The 21,702-nt window shown below is 37.5% G+C and overlaps 1 non-coding gene and 1 pseudogene across 1 annotated transcript; one reads left to right on the forward strand and one right to left on the reverse strand.

The window, feature by feature from the left end:
* The window catches only part of LOC141590303 (uncharacterized), a 472,729-nt pseudogene that overhangs the window by 407,809 nt on the left and 43,218 nt on the right, over nucleotides 1-21,702 (reverse strand).
* Nucleotides 3,690-3,796, forward strand: LOC141593333 (small nucleolar RNA R71). The gene has a single exon (XR_012521422.1). It is a non-coding gene; the product is annotated as a small nucleolar RNA R71 (small nucleolar RNA).

Genomic DNA, 21,702 nt, shown 5'->3' on the forward strand with positions numbered 1-21,702 from the left:
TCAATATGCATCGGTTTATTTAAAAGACTGATGCCTGTGAAATTCAACTTTAATAGACATGGGACAATTAAACATCTGATGCCTATCAATTTTTAGAAACTACCAGTACTTAAAATGCCTCGTCCTCCTTTTTTGATTTTTTTTGGTAAAATGTAAGAATTATATTAAAACCGAGGAAAAAAGTCATTTGTACAATCAAAAACGGGTTATCCTAGATACCCGAAACATCCTTTCCACCTAACACTCTATCCTTATCTCTATCATCATTCCCCTTAACCAACAATTCCAGATCCCCTTTCCTAAACTCTCAGGCGATTAAAAACGAGCTCTGAACCTCCATCTACCTCAACAAACACCATTACCCATCACCAACCTTCCATCAAGTCTCCCCAAATCTTGTCTCATACCATCTTCTGTCCTTCTCTGCCATCGGCTGCCGGAGAAGCTTCCCAGATCGGATTCGTGCATCAAGAAGGATTCTTTGGGCAACAATCTCAGGTCTCTCCACCATTCCGTCAATACGAGCTTTGTTTCGTTGATTCCATATGTGGTAACGGTGTTTGTTTATATACATATACTCTCATTCATATACTCATTCATATACTCATTCATATACTCTCTCTTTATGATTTACCCCAACCTACATCATTTTCACTCTCTCAACCCTAACACTATAGACTACTCACCACGGCCGACGACCACCACTTCGCCCGGGTCAAACCTTCGCCGCCATTGGTTGTAGACCTTCGCCATTCTCCATAGCTAACAACCGACCAAACACCTTTGTTCGCCATTAGCCGCCAACTTTCGCTCTCACCTTTCGACCACCGCGTTTTTCCCGCCGCCAGCCTCTCTTCCAGAATCCATCAAGGTATATTTTTGATTCTAATTACTTCAATCTTCTATATTTTTTGCTTGGTTCGATTGAGGGTTATGTTTCTTTCAAATTTAGGGTTTAGGTTCTCTAATTTGTAAATTGGGTTCATTTATGTATTCTTTTATGTATTCCAAAAGAGTAGTATACGATTAACAAATATTGTGTTGTGTTGATGCTGAAGTAGTTGACATAAGCTGCAATTTAATTTTCCTTTCAGTTTAATTGTAGTTGAAGCTAATAAACATAGCAAATCTCTAATTCTACTCGTTAATCAAAATGTTAGTGATGATAATCGAGTGCCTTTCTTCATTTCGTCTTCTGTATGCTATTTTCGTTTTAATTTCTTGTTGTAGTGCTCTCCATGGGTGATTATATGAACACATCCAACTCTGTCTAGTAGTGCTCTCCCTTAGATCTGTTGTAGATTATACTGTCCGTGAACATAATCCAGGAACTTTCTTTGGATTTTTCTAGTTTCATCTACTTTAATTTAATCTTTCTGTACCAGCATCAAGGAACAACTATAGTCACAGACATTGTGACTTTAGATGGGCTCACAACATTTATTGAGAAGAAACTTAATGAGTTTAAATTTAATTATCTCAGCATATGATTTTTTTTGGTGTGGGTTATCTCAGCATATGATCTACCTGATTATTCAACTTAAAGCTATAGATAGTTTTCTTAACTAGAAAACTCTTATGGGAAACTCTTGTGGCCTCTGTAATTACAGGAGGAAAGCATGACAGGTGTAAGCGAGGGTATAAGAATGTAATCGGTGAAGCCATTCACCCGGTATGATTCATTTTCACTTTGCAGAGATACAGGTTTACTTGGGTAAAATAATTGTATTCTGGCTGGTGTCATATTTTTGCTTCAGTTTCTCTCTAACCGTTTCTATTAGGGTCACCTTAAACTGAAGTGACATCTCTTCATAAGTACCTTTGTTGTTTGAGACCTTTTGAGTGGCATACTTGGTTAGTTAGTACTAAGTAGCTCAGTTCTTATACGCTTTGCTTAGTCAAGTACTCCGTATCATATAAGAGTATATTTTCATAAATCATCTAACACTTTGCCTGGTTACATGATTCCTTTATAAGAGAGGATTCCTTTACAACACCTATGAACAAGGGTTAAGTTTCTTTGGTTAGCTGTTCATTCTTTCCTTGGTTAGCTGTTCATTCATTGCATTTCACAGTTCAACTATTGCTAGCTGTTCATTCTTTGCATTTCACAGTTCAACTATGGCTCAATACTGATTTATCTATAACTCATTTCAAATCCTTTGGCCTAGATCTTAACCATTTCATGTTACATCTATGCAGGTGATCACACAGAAAATGTCAAAGCAAGGCTGAAAGTTTGGGCGCAGGCGATGGCATGTATTGTTAAACTGTGCAATACCAGTAGCAAACTAAAATGACACAGGGCCAATGCTTGAATTATGCCTGGCATGGATACTTAGTACTAAGTAGCTCAGTCCTTATCCGCCCGGTGGCATACTTCATAAAGAGTATATTTTCGTAAATCATCTAACGCTTTACTTAGTTCTTTTAATTATGCTTGTTTTGGCTTCACTCCACTTTGTTTTGTTTAATTTACTTATCATTATCCCAAATTTACATTTCAATAATTACATAATAATAAGTGAAATTATGGATGGCGTGCATGCTGTCTGAGTTTTATGAAACTATTAAACTCAGTACATTTTTATGAAAATCAACAGCGATGCTTTAGGTCAGCATGCAGCAGTTTTCCAGCAACTTTATAATGCATCAACTTTATAGTTCAGCTCAGTAGAATTTGATCACCAACAGTAGCAGACTATCTGAATTTTGTTCATTATTACTCCCTTCCTCCAGTTTACATATATCTGTGGGTTCATCTACTATAATGTCACTGGTAACACATTTTCTCATTAATATTCCGTCTGATTTCAGGTGCCTCAAATTTTCCACGATTCGCTTCTGATTATGGCTTGTTTAATTTACTTACCATTGTGTCACTGTGTCCAATGCAGCTGGTCGCAGGTTAGTATATCTAATCTCTTGTACTTTGCACTTTCCTGAATCCTCCTTGAGGTTTTATTTTTTGTCGAAACTAGGAAGAGAAGTTTTCAAATTTAACTTAGTTCAATGTTGGGTTTTAATTTCACAGGAATCAATGGATTGTAAGAGGTGACAAGGGTAAAGTAAAGGTCAAGGAGTACGAGTTGCTAAGGAGGAATTTCGTCAGTGGCTGCTTTGGCAAGGATAATCTTATGGCTAAGTATGAATTTGAAAGTGGAGTCGTTGATGAAATATTATTTTGTTGATAGGTAGGTTGGTTAAAGATCGTTTGGTAATTGACTTGAAATAATCGATTAATTGTATAAAGATATTGGTTGTTAATTATCGAAAAATCAAGCATTTGTGATTATATGTAGGATTAATGTATTGGGCAACAATACCGTAATTTATTTTTTTATAAAAAAAAAAATTATAGACATCAGTTTTCTTGGATATCTGATGTCCATGGTCTTGAATAGACATCTGATTTTATTAAACATCTGATGTCTATATTTTATATAGACATCAGATTTCCTAAAAATCTGATGTCTATTTTTGAATAGACATCAGATTTAAAACTGATGTATAAGCAAAAAGAATATACATGTGTCAACTGTGCATCAGTTGCAAATCTGATGTCTATTGATGAAAATGTCTGATGTCTATGATGATTTTTGTAGTAGTGATTGGCTGCAGCATCCAAAATAGCTGTCTGATCGTCATACAGCCCGTTATAGAACTGATTGCAGAGACTCCATTTTTCGAACCCATGGTGCGGTATGGTTCGCACTAGCTTCTTGAAACGGACCCATGCTTCATGAAATTTCTCATCAGGTCCTTGTTTAAAGCTCGTGATCAGAGCTCTAATGGCATTCGTCTTCGATGCAGAAAAGTATTTCTTGTAGAATGCCAAGGCCAATGCATTCCAGTCGGTGATCCCATGAGCGGCTCGGTCCAAATCTCTATACCACTCCCTTGCAGCATCACGAAGGGAGAAAATGAACATGTTCTCCTTGATCTGGTCTTGGGTCACACCGGCCGGCGGGGGTATAGAGCAGCAATAATCGATAAAAATCTCCATGTGCTTGGCTGCATCTTCATTTGCAGCTCCCCCGAACTGGTTTCTCTCAACCAGGTTAATATAGGAAGGTTTCGGCTCGAATTTTCTCGCCTCCCTAGGTAGTTCGAATCCTTTGTAGAGATTCGCAGCTGTCGGCTATGAGTGACTGGCAATGGTTGCTTCTTCAGCCATGACTGGAATTTCTGGAGAAGTGACTGTCTCAGCTGAAGAAATAGAAGCAGGAGATGTAGGTGGATCTTCCTCGAACAGCTTGTTCTCGTAAAAGCTTGACAGAGTACTCAGCTCTTCCTCTGTCGGCAATACCCTTTGTGATCATCTCAACTCGCGCAAGGATTTCTCGATCTCAGGATCAAATGGTAATAATTCACCACCCTGTGACCTGCGCATAAGAAGAAACTACAAAAAGAATATAAGAAAAGTTTAAGGAACGGAAGTCCCTTAAACTAAAGAAAGACTAAAAATAAAACAGCTAAAAATTAGAACTATTGCCTCCCCGGCAACGGCGCCAAAATTTGATACCCGTCGTGAGGTGTCAAAAATAAATTTATAATCTCCAACTACAACTATAGCTAGCGGCAGTCGGGTCGAACCACAGAGAGGCAGACGCAATTCTTAGCTGTCTTAGTTTCGGTCTAAGGTAACAATAAAGTGGGGGTTTTGAGTTGAGTTGATCTATAGCTAAAGGCAAATAAAAGACAATAAACTAAATAAACGGATGAAAACAGATATTAAAAGGGTGCAAGGATGGTCGGTTCGTTATAGTTTCGGCGGCAGCATACTAAACAGGTCTAAATCAAACACATGAGGCGGGAAATAAAGAGGTCCTCTCGGTCTACTCTTAACAAATAGCATCTTTCGATCTCGCTATAGGTCCCTAATATCACTAATACTGACTTTCGTTCTGAAAAGTGACTAACGGTCTAAACTTTACCTATCTTTCGATCTAAGCATAGTTTAGTCATTTTAATTGTTGGTCTGACAACTGTTCCTATCTCTCGATCTACTGGGTCAGTCATAAATTAAGCATCTAACTGGTCGCATGCATTCGATTCGTCAAATACAACATTAAAATCAATTAAAACGAAAGGTATCCTCACGTGGTCAGTCGATCGACCAGGTATGGCAGTCGATCGACTGACACGCGATTTCAGTCCAAATTAATACTACGCCGCCTACGCTATAATTCCCCTACATCCTAGCACAATTAATTTAGCTACTCATGCTGAGGGTGATAACAACAATAAAACTAGGGCATAAAAGTACTGAATTCATAATTAAAGCGGTAAGATAAATGATTAACATGCAACGATAAAATTGGCTTGGAATCTAACTAGCAATTCTATACTAACAACGAAATAAAAGTGAATCGAAATAAGGCAGAAGGAATACCGAAATTGCAGAGGAATGATTAAGAATAAGAACGAAATTCCAATGCTAAAACAATGTTCCAAACCCTAATTCTTTTAATGAATAAAACTCAATGTTACTGTGTAAAACTTAGATAAAAATCGGATACCTAAAACTGATGTTCTAGGTTACGTTATATAGCAAATATACGTAACAATTATTATCAAAACCCAAACTCCATGGGCTTGCGCTTCCTCGGTCTTTTAATTCTCGTCTGGGATAGTAGCTTGGTCGATCGACTAAGGATGGCAGTCGATCGACTGAACAACAATGCACAGTAGCTTCTGGATCCCGCAAGTTGGTCGATCGACTGAAGGTGGTGGTCGATCGACTGCTTTAGCTGCTACTTGACTTCATATTTCTCGTGGACTTGTCTTTTGGGCCTTGAAATGCGCACCGAGCTCGTTCCTTAAGCAAATACTTCACGTCAAATGCAATGCAGGATACTCGGGGACGGATTTAGCTCGATTTCCGCTGGATTCTTCACGTTTCTGCAATAATGTACAAAAATACGGAAGTAGACGAAAGTAGGGAGAAATGTAGCATAAACTATATGAATGAGCTCTGAAATGCGTGGAAAATAGGATGTAAAACATCATATAAAAGACACGCATCAGATATAAACGTTACAAGAAAATGAAAACCATCACTTAATCTTGACATTACGAGATGAACCAACACATGATGAAACCAACAATTACAATCTAACCCTCTTTGACATTACTTGTATAACATGTATTCATGTGGGTACATCTAATGAAAATAACACACAAAATGCTTAAAGTATGCGCAGCGATATCAAGCCAATATATGTGAAAATTAAAATAACTGTTTATGTGACATTATGAAAACATGATTACTCGACATAATTATCTTGAAACTATTACCAACAATTATATATGCTTAACAACCGTTTAAAATGATACTTAAGAAAATTAGTAACCACATAGGATGAAAATTAGTGTATACCGTCTTGATATCACATGTATTGCAATATGAAGCATAAGAACGTGACTAATAGCCATGAGAACGATATATAGTATCAACAAAGTACTCCCATGATGTCAAATAACGCAAGAAAATGGATTACAAACACAAACAAGGCCACTCGATCGAGTTAGAGTTACTCGATCGAGTTCAGGTCAGGCTACTCGATCGAGTTAAGCGTACTCGATCTAGTATATATAGATCAAAATGCTCCTTAAGATGTCATACGCAGGTACTCAATCGAGTTGAGGGCACTCGATTGAGTAACTTCAGGTCATAATGCCTTCAAATGCGACATTAAGCAAAGAAAATATATCAATCTCCGGGCTTTCATTCCCGACATCACATACCTGCATAAGAAGTTTAGAAAATCCAACAAAATACGGCCTTATGGCCAAATACAAACCGAGATAAATCCAAGTATGATCAAAACAAATGTTACAAATAACCACAAGTCCGCTAAAACAACACAACCAAGAAAATCACTTGAGGTCGCCTCTTCGATCCTCCTCATTCTCCTCTTCTCCTCCCGCTCCCAAGGTTCCAGCTCCCGACGTGCCTCCTCTGGTAGTAGCTCCCGTGCCGGGGTCTCCTCCTGCTCTCCATGGTGCAAGGCACCCATAGGGGTATTTCATGGGATCTCCCCATGTTGCCGGGTCAACTCCATAGGAAGGAAAGACGCCACTATCATTCCCCACGCCTCGCCATCAAACTGGATGGGCCAAGTCGGTCCCAATACCCTACACATAGGCCATCTCATGAAGGTTCCGAAACACCAAGGCGTTGGACACTCTCTCTGTAAGCTCGCTGATCTGCATCCGAGGGCTGAAGGAAGACGCGTAGCTAGCATAATGATACTGGGGCAGTCCGGGCTGCACAGGCTTGGACTCTCCAACCATCTCTCTCACTCTCCTGGGGCCTCTTTTCACCCTTGGTACTTGGCCTCTGCCCTAGCATGGTCTACCCCGACCGGCTCGGGCATCTCCTCTAGAAGGTCGTCTAAGATCAGGTAGTTCTGCTCGAGGAGGTCACTCTCAGCCAACGGCTCCGTCACTGGAAGATGGTCCGGGTCAGACACTCTCATCCAACTCCTACCTCTTACCCTCCAAGCTAACCCACCATCACCCAACACTCTCAACCACTTCTGAGAGATGAAGTAAGCCCTTTCTAAGGTCGGAACAACCGGAACCAAAGGTTTGAGAGCCGAAGAGGCTTAAAAAATGGTCAACCTCCCTGCTAGGCGGGTGGCGATAACACCACAATTAAGGTAACGGGTCGAAGACTTAGCCATCAAGGCCAAACTGGCACACATTATGGCCGGGGCACTGTAAGCAACGCGCTCCTGTCGGGTGGGGTTCAGGTAAGCAACAAACAATATCACCTCATGTGAGTTAAGTTTACTCACATCTTTCCTGCCATAGAGCAGACAGGTCAGGGCTCGGAGAAAGATCTTCAAAGTCACATGCTGAATGTCATTAATCAGCATGTTAGTCGAAGTAGGGGCAGATCTACCAGTGAACAAAGGCATGTAGCCACTGTCACCACACTCGGTCGGGACATCTCTAAGATATCCCTTCTTGGCTCGTGTAAGCCTCAGGTGATCGGCGAACTGGTCACGGGTCAGATAGAAACTAGTGTTTATCAACCGGAAACCTACCATCTTTTCAGCCACATCATAAGTGAAAGCACTCATGAACTCTAAGGTCAAAAAGGCATAATAGTGTTTCCTCAAGTGGTACAACCCCTCGAAACCCAGTGTCTCAAAGATATGTCGGACATCTACTTCGATTTTCAGCTCCTCCAACACACTCGTATCTATGCACCCAGTGGGTCTCATGGCGCGACTCAACAACTCTACAAAAGCGTCTCTCTACTTGAAGTCAACAAATATTACCGTTGGGTATCTAGGAACAGGTGGAACAACGGGTCCCTGACTTCTTTCCCCTACCTCTAGCCGGCAGCGCGTGACCTCTTGCTCTGTCAAGTTTTTTTGGGAAAATGTAAGTTTCATTAAAATCAATAATGTCCCATACAAACACCTTTTTAGAGCCAAGCTCTATCCACACTTTCTAGACTCAACTAACTCCTAAGATACTCCACCCATGCTAAGGCTAGAGCACTTTTACTCCTAATATCACATTGAGCTAGACGCATTTGCACATTATTCTTTACATTTTCCAATACGACTTTAGGCCTAACAACATAACCATCAATTCGACATCTATTTCTGCATAACCAAACATGATACATCAAGCCTGCCAAAACCAAGGCAATCACTTTTTTCTTACAGGAAGCTGCCTGTTTGAGTTCAGTCCACCATCTGATACAGTTCAGCTGCGACATCTGTATCCTACACCAGTCCCCTACCAGGCTACTGCATTGGCTGCTAAAAGGACAAGCAAAGAAGAGATGATCCATGCTTTCCTCCTGCAACCCACACAAGAAACATTTGTTGTTTGGTATAACTCCCATTCTCAGTAATCTGTCTTGGGTAAGCAATCTCTGATGTGTTATCAGCCAACAGATAAATTGCTGATTTGGAATAATCCACTCATTCAGCATCCAAGGATACCAGGGTACCACAGCACCATCAGGCTTAAGCCACCGATAACCTGCTGTTATAGAATAATGCTCCATACTATAATTAGATAATAAGTAAGGTTTAATAAGTTGTTTCACCTGGCAAATCTTTCTCCAGGACCAACTACAACCAGTACCAGGTTCATACTCCCACCATGACGAGGTTTTTATGTACACTGCATGCACCCACCTCACCCACAAGTGATCTTCACTGTTTGCAATCTACCAAACATACTTCCCAACAGTGGCCAAGTTCCAAACATGGAAATCTTTAACACCCAAGCCACCTTGCTTCCTGGGTTTGCAAATTTGATCCCAAGAGACAAGGGAGGGGATCTCCTTATGGTCAGTGCCATGCCAGAGATATTTTCTACAGATAGCTTCAATCTTAGAAATCATAGTCTTGGGCAAAATGAAAATCTTTGCCCAATAGCAGTGGGGAGTGCTTAAAACTGCTTTAATGAGCACAATCCTTCCTGCATAAGATAACTTTCTGGACCCAAGTCCCCTAATTATGTCCACCACCCTCTAAACCAGGCATTGACAGTCCAGAACAGAGAGACGTTTAGGAGACACAATGACCCCTAAGTAAGTGAAGGGCACAGTTCCTCTTTTCATCCCAGTAATTTGTTCCACATCCCTGATAGCTTGCTCTTCCATACCATTGCAGAACAAGCTGGACTTGCTTCTGTTCATGACCATGCTAGTAGCTTTTGAGAACAATTCATAAGCTTTCATCATCAAACCAATGGAGCCCCTCTCACCTTTGCAGAACAAAATAAGATCATCAGCAAAACAAAGGTGAGAGAGCTGGATCCTGTTATATAAAGGATGAAACCTGAACAGTTTGTGCTTTTGAGCTGGATCCTATTATAATTCATAAGCTTTCATCATCAAACCAATGGAGCCCGTCTCACCTTTGCAGAACAAAATAAGATCATCAGCAAAACAAAGGTGAGAGAGCTGGATCCTGTTACATAAAGCATCATCTTCATAAAGGATGAAACCTGAACAGTTTGCTTTGTCGGGTTGCAGCAACAGTTCGCGCTATCTGTTTCAACATAGTTTAGCCACACATTGGGTTTTACAAACTCAAGATAGAACTTTCAAATACTTTATATACGATGAAGATGATGCTTGGGATAAATTCCTTGTCAAAGTATGTAAAGTTTTGAGACAAAACACGATTTTGCCAATTCCTCTTATCTTTCACAATCCATAAAAGATGGTTTAAAAGTTTCAAAATATGAAGTTTAAACAAGCTATAAAAGCAACTGGACTGAATGTCTACCAAAACAAGCTTAATAAGTCGGTCACGGTAGAGAAATTTGGGGCAAAAATTTAGATTTGTGCACTTTTAAGACGGAGTTTTAAGACGAAATTTTTGATGAAAATAACCAAAATTAAGAACCAAACATGATATTAATAACACCCCTTATCCTTTTTCAACACTTTAAGATGAATTTTATGAACAAAAATCGAAATTTTGGGCAAACATTAGAAAAATCCGACTTGAACATATTTGCTAATTAGGTTGAATTTTGCAATTCCTAACATCAATAACAATAATCCAAGGTGATTTCTATCAAATTACAACAATTATAATGCAAAAAATTTGGTATAAACCGAAATTCCAGAAAATTTCAACACTAACATGCATCAAATTGATTTAAAATCAAGGAAAAGGAGTAGAAATTTACCTTGAATAGATTGCAAATAAATTAAGTGGATGAACTTAGGAAGGTTCGGAAGAATCAAGCACAAAAATCACTAAGGTTTTGCAAAGGAAGAGAGTTTAGGGAGAAAAAAATAGGTTTTGAATGAGTAATAAGAAGTAAAAGAATGAAAAGAGTTGAGGTTTATAAGCCTAAAAAATTTTAAAGGATCGCGTGTTACTGTAGCAGCGTTACTCGATCGAGTATCTGAGGTACTCGATCGAGTAGCATCTACTCGATCGAGTTGAGGTTGCTCGGTCGCGTTATGACGCTGGCAGAATTAGCATTGATTCTGTTTTCTATCAAACTCGATCGAGTGAGCTTTCTACTCGGTCGAGTAAGGCTTACTTGGTCGAGTTGTCCCTCGTACTCGGTCGAGTAAGTCAAAACATGCGACAAAATATTACGAGTCCGATTAGTCGTTCCTGCAAAATAACAATTCGTTCGGAGTCTAAGGCATACTTAGAACTCGTCACTAATTATTTATATACCATCACTATCGATTAACAATACCTTGCATATAACACATTTACCGTAATCAAAACATTACAATTTCTATTCTACAACATTTCACACAACCTACAATTCAATTTGACAATTACGTACATTAATTCACATAGTTGTTCAGACCAGTAACGATATTTTATTCATACATATGCATGTCAAGTTCTACCACACAGCATATTTGTACTGTTTATCAAACATTACCAACCTGTAAATTAATTATCACTTACATGTCAGTCATGTATACTTCCAACACATCTTACCGTCCATCCACACACTTACGCATATATGACTATATAAACAGTTACGCATCACATGTTCCTATCATCCATACACACAAAACATTACCTTTATACACATCTATATCATACAAATTGTATATTACACACGTAGGCACACACAATTCCCGACTCAGTATCCCCATTCGAAGTGGCCGGCTTAAGCATATTGGGGCTGAGATTTTGGAATGAGGGCGCCTTCTCACCCAAAATCAAGCAATTCAAGGGGATCCCAACACACATACACCAGGTTCATTTTATTAGACTCACTACGTTCATTAGGTTCATTGGTTACAGGCAATACTACAGATATAGGGGACAACAACGGCTAATAACCGTTGTTATAGAAAAAAGCGGGCGTTGTTGTAATACCCCGTATTTTTTATATAATATAATTAATTAAACGAATATTATTTTATATTAATTATTATACATTTTATATTACAATTATGTCGGGAAAATAGTTGAGTCGATAATTACATTAAACTAGCGTAAGTTAATTAAGACGGGTTTTATATTGAATTCGAAAGGTGAGCTAAACCAGTGAGCTGACCCAATAACTGTTCAGCCCAATTAAACCTTAAGCCCATTAACCCTATTTAACCCTAACCCTAACCCTAACCTAAACCTAATAGTACCCTCCTTCAACCCGCCTCCCTCTTTGCACACTCCCTCAGCCGCCTACCTCCTTAAACAACACCAAAACTCCAACTTTCACGCATAGGGAGAGAGAGAGAGGCCGTGGGTGATGACAGTGCTGCAAGGAAGAGCTAGGGGAGATGGTCGACAACCGTGGGTGGCCCTAGTGGCGGCTGTGGCGGCAGGAATGAGAACGATTTTGTGATGGAATATTATTGGACATCTGTCCATTGGACTGCTTAACTGCTTAATTGGATTTGCTGGCACTTTGAGGTAGGGAAATACACTTGTCTTATTATCGTCATTGTTGAATTGTGTTGACTTGATTCCTGGTTGTTGATTTACGTTATCAATTTTATTCGGAAAGGTGATTGACTGATTTGATCATATTGAGCATGATATCACAACATCGGGTAACTGGCATGATTTTATGATTCATCAGTTCATTGATTTATATATATATTATGTTGCATCACTTTCTTTTGAGCATTCATATGCATTGGTGATGGAGGAGGTTGTGGTGATGCGGTGTGATGATGACGATGTTGTGATAAGGCCCAGGCGGGTTCTGCAGGACCTGCCCTGGTGTCCTCAGCTGTTGAGCTGGCAGATCGACTTCGGTCGATATATATAGTCTATCGGGGATCGGTATGGCTGGGTTGTCCGGGAAATGAGATGTGTGTGATGAGTTGAGATGGAGATGGAGGTGACGGAGTATTTTGCATATCATATTTTATTGTTTTATTGTTTTCCCTACTCAACCTCGTGGTTGACCCTGTGTATTCGTGAACACCTGTGATGAACCGTTTTATGGGGAGCAGACTTGACAGGTTTAAGAGATAGGACGGGAGCTTGATGGGCGTGAGACACTGGATCCGACGACCTAGTAGCTAGATCATCATCTAGAAGACTTCACTTTTATTACGTCAGTTCTTGTAATTTAATTAGAAAAGAGAATTTGTAATAATTAAGTTAAAATATTATATAAATTGCCTTGGAGTTTAATTTGTTATTCACTACCTCGGGAAACCGAGATGGTAACAGTCCGTTTTATTAGAGAATGTCTTGACGAGGACTTCTTTTATAAACCGGGGTGTTACAAAGTGGTATCAGAGCAAACGATCCTCAGGCCTAAACCAATGAACCCAATGAACATAGGATGTGTCTAAATAAAATGAACCCCGGGATAGAACTGTTAGGAGCACACTACGGTAAGGTATGAGTTAGGGGCCCCCTCACACCGAACCTGTGGTCCTCTCAGTTGAACCGGAACCCATGAGTGTATACGAGAGAAAGGGTAGAATAGTTGCTTGAGGATGAACAGAAATTCAAATATCGTTGCCTAAGTATTAACTGATTGATGCATTGATTATTGCTTAATTGAGTTGATGTATGCCTTGAGACCATATAATCTAACCATTATGCAGGACAACGCTACGGTAAGTATTTTGTATGAATGATGTGATGATAGTACTATTAGGTCTAGTAATATGCGGTTATGTGATCCCTAAGCCATGTTAGAATAGTCTTGTGATAGTAATAAGAAACACGATAGAATCTCATATCTTTAGTCATCACAATCGTGATTTAGATGTAATGAGTAGATCGAGATGCGAAGGGATTTTATGGGGTATATATTTACGTAAGTACAGTGTGAGATCTAAGTTGGTACGGGTTAGTATCGATAGTATAGTTGTAAGAATTGGGACATAGGAAATGAAAGACTTAGTGATGAAACTTGTTTTGGTTGATGTTACTCTTTAATTGACCTTTCCTTTGCCATTTCTTTTAAATTTATTACCCATCGATGAAAATTTTTATGGGAAATAGCCTCGTGAGTTAGTGATCATTTGACGTTGGTTTCACGCTTATATGATATACGGATTATGAGTAATAAATATTTTAGTAAGCTATGGTTAGGAAGTTTCTGTGCAGTAATGTTTGACCAACGACTTTATAAAATTCTCATTTAAATTGTATTAATAATTTTTGCATAAATTCAACTCCACCGATCATAAAATTCACATATGTTTCAAATTAATAAGCCACGAAAAAAGAAAAAAAAAAAAAAAAAAAATTTGATGTCTCAATATTAAATAATAAGTTTTACAAACTGACCCAAGTTTTGGACCAATAGCTGTCACATGTTTGTTTGGACCAACTCAGTTGTAAAATTCTTTAAAAATGGAATTCTTATGCTTTAGACCTAATTATTTTTCCCGTGTGTTTTTTTACTCACCGTGTTTTATAAAAATAATATGAATCAAGTTTTAATCAAACGGTTATTTATTCGCGATTTTCGGAAGTTACAACGTAAATCAAAACATTTAAATGTGCGTTCAATGTTGAATTTTTATACAATTGTTTGATTAATTCATGAACTTTAATAATGTGAATTTATAATGTTTTATATGACGATAGTAGCACGCATGTTCAATAGTTATGTATCTTAACAAGTGATAAATTTAAAACTTAATCGATAACATGGTTGGCATGATAGTATGAGTAAAATTGAAAAACTTAAATTGATTTTAATCAAGGGTGAAATATTTTATATGAGTCCAGTTGTTTGCATAATTTACATACGTTTGGCATGTTGTAATATCTCTGGTGTGTGCATCATATTTGCATAGTAGTCGGATATATATAAATATAAAACTATATTGTCACATCTTAGTAAAAAAAAAAAAAAAAATTGATGGTATTAAAAGTAAATTGATTGTTCTAATATACTCGCATGAAAATTATAATAGTTATGTTTAAAAGTTTACACATGGATGGTAGTAATAATTATGTCTAAATGTTCCCACATGTAGGAAGTCATCCGAGTTCTAAGGTCCTTTATGTGAGTCCAGTGTACCTATAGTTATACCTATTGATTTCATTGCATTAAATTATTTCGATGAACCTAAAACCTATAACATGATAATAAACAAGTCGTTATTCATTATTGAATATGTTCGTTATTATATTATCATGAAATGCTAAAATAATTATTGCAATTGTAGCACGATATTTGACATATCTATATTCTCGAGTCGTTACTATCAATTATATTTTAATAAAGATTGTTTATGATAATTATATTGGCAATTATAATGGGATAACCCTTTAATGATTCACATGATATGCATTGGTTCCAATAATAGTCGTTATAGTTACGTTTAATTGAGCCGTGAATATAATTGAATAAAGAAGTGCAACTAAAATCCTGATGTTGAGGTAATAGTCGTTCACTAATAAAGATAGGACTGAAATGAACAAGAGGAACCTGTAAATTACAATATATGAGTCGACACCTAAGCTTGTTTTGTTGAAAGGAATTGAATTAAGTTTATCGATTTTAGGTTTCGTAGTAAGTCGTAAATGAATTCTATGGACGGCTCATTATAAGATTTATGTAGGAAAGTTATTTACCGTCCAGTATGAAAGTAAAAGTTTTGAAAATGAAGTTAAATTTTGTCGCGTGAGTATAAATTCGGAACGAGATTTCAAATTAATGTCCGGTGGTATGGTTCATAATTTTGCTAGTCGGAGGAGGATGAAACTAGAACGGAGTCACAAGTAGTGAGTTAATTTAGTCATGTGGTTTGTTCATGTAGCGAATTGGTGGATTGTGGTTAGTTACGAATGTCAAAACGGGAAAGGTAATGTGATAATTTAAGGGAGTCATGTGTTAACATGGTAAGTTGATATTAGCATAACATATAATGAATATTTGTAAAATTGGTGTAGTTAAATACATCTAATCTTTTCTCACATTGTGTTGGTACTTGTCTAAATATAATTAACACCAAGAACGAAATTTTATGTATGATAGTCTTGCATGTTAACTTTCCAAATATCGCTGTTACTTGCTTGTTTGACTCGACCAATAAGTTTGTAAAAAAAAAAAAAATTTGCCAAGCAATGTGCTTTCGTCATTCATGAATAAATACCAAACCTTTTGTTATGAGGATTAAAAATATTTCTAAGATGATAAGTCTTGCGAATCGATTGTCTTCATTTGGTGATTAAATGGCTTGACCTAAAACTCGCACAATTATGTAAATAAAAATCGATCGGACCTATTACGTTATAAATTTTCATAAATCGATTTATCCAAGTGTTGACCCTAATTCTTTGCGGATATTGATTGATCCCCTATGTTTCTAAGGTATGAGATTACAATGATTGGTAAAATGAATAATTACTAATGATTTTTACGAGTAACGGTAGCTTCCTTGAGAGAGCTTGCATATCGATTGTCTTTGGTAAGGATTAGTTAACTTGAGCGTGAGTTGAGAATCTCTTATCCTCTTTCAGTGGTTGGCAGTAGTTTGAGAACTTAAGTTATAATAATGAAGGTTACGAGGACGTAACCATGTTTCTAGTTGGGTAGGATTGTAAAATCTTAATGTTTAATTTGCACTTGTTTGTAGATTATAGTTGACCAAGTTGATATTTAGTTGTGAGGTGCCTATGCAAATGAGTTCTACATGTTTTATTCCTACTTCATTAGATTGGTTGATGTGTAAAAGGAGAGCATAGTTAAACTTCGGTATTGAGTTATGAGTTGTGGGGCCTTTGTGCCGAGGATTACGTTTGCGGTCCAAAGTCGACCATGGTTGTCGAGTTAATTGAGTTGAGATCGGAATTGAGATGGAAAGATGACAGTGTCTCAGATGATTATATAGTTGTTATACATCTGTGTTCGCATGTAGTTATTAGTGGTAGTTAATTGGGTTAAGTAAAGAAGAGCTAAAACTTCGGGACGAAGTTTATTTTTTAGGAGGGCAGAATGTAACATTCCGTGTTTGTCAAGTTTAATTGAGGTGTCAAGTGGGTGTTAACCATGTTAGAAATGCGTTACATCCGTAAGTACGATATGCAATACCCTTCTGAGTTTTGGGTACGGGAGCGAACTTCGGGACGAAGTTCATTTTAAGGGGGGAAGACTGTAATACCCCGTATTTTTTATATAATATAATTAATTAAACGAATATTATTTTATATTAATTATTATACATTTTATATTACAATTATGTCGGGAAAATAGTTGAGTTGATAATTACATTAAACTAGCGTAAGTTAATTAAGACGGGTTTTATATTGAATTCGAAAGGTGAGCTAAACCAGTGGGCTGACCCAATAACTGTTCGACCCCCAATTAAACCTTAAGCCCATTAACCCTATTTAACCCTAACCCTAACCCTAACCTAAACCTAATAGTACCCTCCTTCAACCCGCCTCCCTCTTTGCACACTCCCTCGGTAGCCTACCTCCTTAAACAACACCAAAACTCCAACTTTCACGCATAGGGAGAGAGAGAGAGAGGCCGTGGGTGATGACAGTGCTGCAAGGAAGAGCTAGGGGAGATGGTCGACAACCGTGGGTGGCCCTAGTGGCGGCTGTGGCGGCAGGAATGAGAACGATTTTGTGATGGAATATTATTGGACATCTGTCCATTGGACTGCTTAACTGCTTAATTGGATTTGCTGGCACTTTGAGGTAGGGAAATACACTTGTCTTATTATCGTCATTGTTGAATTGTGTTGACTTGATTCCTGGTTGTTGATTTACGTTATCAATTTTATTCGGAAAGGTGATTGACCGATTTGATCATATTGAGCATGATATCACAACATCGGATAAATCGGCATGATTTTATGATTCATCAGTTCATTGATTTATATATATATTATGTTGCATCACTTTCTTTTGAGCATTCATATGCATTGGTGATGGAGGAGGTTGTGGTGATGCGGTGTGATGATGACGATGTTGTGATAAGGCCCAAAGCGGGTTCTGCAGGACACCCGGTGTCCTCAAATCTCGTTTGGTGGCGAGATCGACTTCTAGTCGATATATATAGTCTACCGGGGATCGGTATGGCTGGGTTGTCCGGGAAATGAGATGTGTGTGATGAGTTGAGATGGAGATGGAGGTGACGGAGTATTTTGCATATCATATTTTATTGTTTTATTGTTTTCCCTACTCAACCTCGTGGTTGACCACCGTATTCGTGAACATCTCGTGATGAACCGTTTTATGGGGAGCAGACTTGACAGGTTTAAGAGATAGGACGGGAGCTTGATGGGCGTGAGACACTGGATCCGACGACCTAGTAGCTAGATCATCATCTAGAAGACTTCACTTTTATTACGTCAGTTCTTGTAATTTAATTAGAAAAGAGAATTTGTAATAATTAAGTTAAAATATTATATAAATTGCCTTGGAGTTTAATTTGTTATTCACTACCTCGGGAAACCGAGATGGTAACAGTCCGTTTTATTAGAGAATGTCTTGACGAGGACTTCTTTTATAAACCGGGGTGTTACAGTTGTCGTTTGGGCCGTTGTTAAAACTTTTAACAATGGTTACGTTTTTACTAATAACTGTTGTCAAAAGTTTTAACAACGGTCTAGAACTGTTGTCGTTATTAACTATCCGTTGTGAAAAGAATTAAAATATTTTGATGGGAAAGTAATAACAACGGTTTCATGGATACAAACCGTTGTTGATAGTAATGCGCGCGTTTAATAGTTTATGGAGGGAAATTAATAACAACGAGTGTTTTTATAATTACCGTTGCTATTGGTTTTTTTATATAAATGCAATCAGTGCATTAATGTCAAAATCCTGCATCAAATAACCACAGCAGCAGCAACATCAAATTGGGTTTTTACCATTTGACAAAAAACTCTCATGTTCTCCATTACAATTTACCATTACAATAATGACATTAAGGCCCTAAAACTAGAAGTAAATTGACCCAAATATATATACAACAACATGCATCACGGCCTTAATATATCTTCAACAAAAATGGCTCCTAAAACTCTAAGTCTTCAGTAGATCGATAGCTATAAAAGCAATAAAACTATAAGTAAATTGACCCAAATATATACCTCTTTACTCTTCATTATTGCAATGTTCAAGGACGTATTTACCCCACATGTCTCTCACCACGTCGATTTAAAGTCTTGAGTACTCGAGGTTTTGTGGCTCGTTGAAGATATACTATGAAAACAAAGACATTAACGAAAACATATATGTTAGAGTAGCATATAGAAGCAGCATGCAACATCAACGTAACAACAAGAGCAGCAACATACAGCATAATAATTAAAATTATATTTAAGTCAAATAAAAATATATGTAAGTAAACCGTCTAATGAAAACACATTATTATTACTAACCCTTTCTGGAATAAGGACATATCTTCGGCTAATACTATCCATTATGTTACGATAAACGTAGTAACCACATTGTATGTTGTCCGGCTGGCGAGGGACCTATTATTACATAAAACAGACGAAGTTACCAAATAGTGTGTACTGCGTATTGCATACTTAAAAAAGATAGTGATGATTTAATATTTACACTAGAAATCTTGTATTTGCGTATACGTACCCCTGTTATCGTGGTAAAAGTGGGGCCAGTGTCGTTCTTCGGTTGCTCCTCGTTTGAAGATGTTTTTTTCTCAAAGGCCCTTTTTTTACAAAGGCAGAAACACACATATATAAATATATATATGTAGTAGTAAAAATAATTGAAACTTTATAGTATGTATAAAACAATATAACTTACTTAGTAATCAAGTTATTAAAAGTATTGGTAGGTTGCCTATGCAAAGAGTCCAACCAAAAAACTTTCTTTGTGGCCGGGTTTATTGCTGCTAGCACCCAATGCCTCTTAGATCGAGAGACATATATGTTAGATAAACAGCAGCAGCAATAGAGCAGCAATTTTAGCATACCCAAAAAAAGGTTCATGTATGCTTCTAACTATAATACTAATTATATATTACCCGATTTCATTATAAGGGGCAAAAACGAGCTTTTTGTTCTTTGCCAATTCTTGAGCAATGTAATCTATCCGATCTTGGTACTGAATCATCGAGATATGCATGGATAACGTATAGGGGCACATGAATCCGTATAGGTCATTTGGAATATTTTTCTCAAACATCATTCTCGACTTCAAGTACCTAAATTATGGTTTTAAATCTGGTAGTTAAAATAAAAAACACTATATATATGAAGATCTAAATTAATTATTAGTCAGATGTTTTATTAAATTAAATGAGTTAATTAATAAATTTACTTCATCCAAGCATAGAGGTGTTGGATATCAATCTCAAGGAGGCCAGCCCAAATAGTTAGCGTATCCCATGAAATAACTGCTTCGGCTTCTTTCCCCATAATATCCTCCGCGAGCGGAATAAGTATCAATTGCTCGCTTGCTATGCAACGGCCAGCCTCCTCATACAAGGCTTTCATCGTCACTGTCCTGACTTGTTGCATGTAATCGTTCCCACTATATTCAGGTCTACTAGATAGACTCCTAACTTCTTTTATTGGGTGAAAAGTATGGGAATAGGGTTTTTTTTACTGCTTGTCCCAACATCCTGTATATGTAGAACACATATATAAAAAAACAGAGTAGTCTCCTACATTGATTCATTGTATAAAAACAGAGTAGTCTCCTACATTTACAGCTAGCTTTTGACCATTTTTCAAAATATAGAAAAGAAGAGAGTTATTTAAAAAAGTAAGTAATTAATTAAATACCTCAACTTGATTTTTCAATGAAGAAGTAAGAGATGAGGTAGTAGTAGGAATGTCTATCGAGTCCGCCTTATCCGTCTTTTTTGTGCCCTAAAAAAAATACATATGTTTCAACATATTATAAGTTCGTTAACATATTAATTTCACTAATTATATAAGTGAAAAAAGACAAAGGGAAATGTATTTTTCTAACCCCAACTTCATTGTTCGGTAGATGCGTCGGAGAAGAACGGTAAAGGTAAATGTGTTTACTATGCCATTGGACAAAACCTCGAACCATCTCTTTCAGAACGGTAAGCTCGTCACAAACTGGGACGGGCAGTGCAAGATTTTCACGACCTGAAAAGACATCGGTTATCTTCACTTTTCTATGATACTTCAAAAGTGGTACGCCATGAACCTTGGTAGTTTATGCTGTTGTGTTCTGCATGTGTAGGAAACCCCGGGCAACACGCACAACTTTCTTCTTGGATGAAGCTGGGTCAGCTAGAATAACTTCCCTCTTTTTGGCCTGATCAATAAACATTGATATTAACTACGTTATATATATATATATATATATAGTAATAAGATCAAATGAGTCCTCCTCTTACATGTGAGTCCATAAGTCCCATTATGGGCCATTGGATCTTGGAAATGGAGGGCTAAGATGAGAACAAAAAAATTAAGGTTAATGCTCTAATTTTGCCATCTTCCTCTAATTTTCTCATTAACTACATTAATCCTCCTCATCTTTCATTCATCATCTCATTATCACATCTCCTCATTCTCTCTCTATATCTCACTTCTCTATATTCTCTCCAAAAAACCAAGAAAAAAAACCCAAAAAACCAAAAAAATAAAAAACCCAAAAAATCCAAATAAATCATTTATTCATCTATTTCTCATTCACCATCCACCTACCACCACCCACCGAAAACCACCACAGTCGCCAACCGCCACCACCACCGCCACCACGACGTTATTTTTTTTTAAAAAAAAAAATTTGATGTTTTAATTTTAATCTTGGTGTTGTTTTTATTTTTTTAGTTGAT

Source organism: Silene latifolia, chromosome 7, assembly GCF_048544455.1.
Source record: "Silene latifolia isolate original U9 population chromosome 7, ASM4854445v1, whole genome shotgun sequence".
Taxonomy (NCBI): Eukaryota; Viridiplantae; Streptophyta; class Magnoliopsida; order Caryophyllales; family Caryophyllaceae; genus Silene; species Silene latifolia.